We start from the raw sequence: 1,923 nt of genomic DNA, 5'->3' as shown, positions 1-1,923 counted from the left end.
GAAGGAAGTACTAATTTTGACCACTTATTGTGGTCTTAAGTTCGCAAAAATCTCAACACGCTGGAATACTAGCATTTCACCTTCATCCGAATGCAGCCCCTGCGGCTGAGATCGAAACTGCAATTTATGGGTAAGCAGCGGCATGCCATAGCCACTGAGCCACAGCGATGGGTACGAGTACCATGTCCAGCTTTCCTAAACATTCAACAAGTAGCGCCATCTGTTGGACGCAAGTAGCGAACTCCGTAATAATAATAATAATAATAATAATAATAATAATAATAATAATAATAATAATAATAATAATAATAATAATAATAATAATAATAATAATAATAGGTTTTTGGTGGAAAGGAAATGGCGCAGTATCTGTCTCATATATCGTTGGACACCTGAACCGCGCCGTAAGGGAAGGGATAAAGGAGGGAGTGAAAGAAGAGAGGAACAAATAGGTCCGTAGTGGAGGGCTCCGGAATACTTTCGACCACCTGGGGATCTTTAACGTGCACTGACATCGCACAGCACACGGGCGCCTTAGCGTTTTTCCTCCATAAAAACGCAGCCGCCGCGGCCGGGTTCGAACCCGGGAACTCCGGATCAGTAGTCGAGCGCCCTAACCACTGAGCCACCGCGGCGAACTCCGTAAAACTCAAAGAGGGTATTTTAAAGTTGTAATTTTTAGATAACTAGAGAGTCCCGAGAGATTCCGCTCGAATATGTTGATGGTAATCTCAGACATTTCCTCCTCGCTGCAATGTCTGACCTATAAAATTCTTCCTGTGCTCGCACCATCTATTTCCGACGGCCACAGAAACTCAGCGGGATGTACCGAACATTCGACATTCCCGCAGTGAATCTAGAGTCACTGGAAAAGTGATTCTGACGTTCAGCGCCACGTGGCACGTGGTGGCAGCCGTACGAACTAGAAGCGTTTGTCCAGATTGCCTGGACTTGAGTCGGCATGAAATCGGATAAATACTATCAGCGGTGGACATAGCTTTCAGTACCATCCAAGCAGGCAGCCGAGAACCGCGGTTACGAGGGTTCGTTTCCAACGACATGATTTGAATGCCGCCCGATATTAGATGCTTTCAGTGATGCCGCAGGAGCGCTGAAACGTGAAGGCTTCTAGGGGCGCTATTACTAGCTGCAGCAATCTCAGGGCTTGCGCATTTCACGCGCCAGCTCTAGTCATCCCTTCATCAGAGCCCATTGAAAGCGCCAATTCACCAAACGGGCAAATATTCACAGAAGGGGCAGCACCGCCTAGATCTCATCCAGTTCTCCACCTCGGGGGCTGACAACGGTGTGCAAATAGCGCCCCTGCTTTTCAAAGTAGTATCGTGGAACTCAAATAATCTCTAAGCAGCAGAGAGCTTGCGCAGTGAGCCTTATTACATGAGCAATAGAGGCGAGCAAGGAACGAATATTGTACTTGTGGCGTAAAATCAGAATGCAAAGCCTGCAGCAACTATCAAAGAAGTCAAAGTAGTATAGCTTGGAACACAAAAAATTGTGTTACAATAGTAAAGAAGCATTACAAAAACGAAGGTACAAAGAAATGAGAAATAAAAACACCTACTTTAATTTACTCGACACCACTCGGATTTAAAGACAATGCCAATATGATATTTGATAGTCAGGTGCCGAGCCGTTGCGATGGAAACGGCCGCGCATTAAGCATCACCGAAAAAAAAAAAGATCGAAGGGGCACTTAAGCACCGAATCGAGGATATTACGTGATAGATTTAATTGGCCAATGCTCATATATGCGGAATAGGTAATTCTCAATTTTAAATTCATAGATATCTGGGAGTCATTCCGAAATTATGCAGCGGTTAAGGGTTGCGCCACTACCCTGAGACAGCAGGCGCTGCCACCAGTGGAGCTTGTGCGACCCAAGTTGCTCTTCTCGAGCAACCT

The 1,923-nt window shown here is 45.7% G+C and overlaps 1 non-coding gene across 1 annotated transcript; it reads right to left on the bottom strand.

Annotated features, from left to right (window-relative positions):
• Positions 1-563: 563 nt before the first annotated feature.
• TRNAS-ACU (transfer RNA serine (anticodon ACU)) lies at positions 564-635 on the bottom strand. The gene has a single exon. It is a non-coding gene; the product is annotated as a tRNA-Ser (tRNA).
• Positions 636-1,923: the final 1,288 nt, after the last annotated feature.

The sequence above is a fragment of the Amblyomma americanum genome, chromosome 6 (genome assembly GCF_052857255.1).
Source record: "Amblyomma americanum isolate KBUSLIRL-KWMA chromosome 6, ASM5285725v1, whole genome shotgun sequence".
NCBI classification, from domain to species: Eukaryota; Metazoa; Arthropoda; class Arachnida; order Ixodida; family Ixodidae; genus Amblyomma; species Amblyomma americanum.
This window is presented reverse-complemented; position numbering and strand designations above follow the sequence as displayed.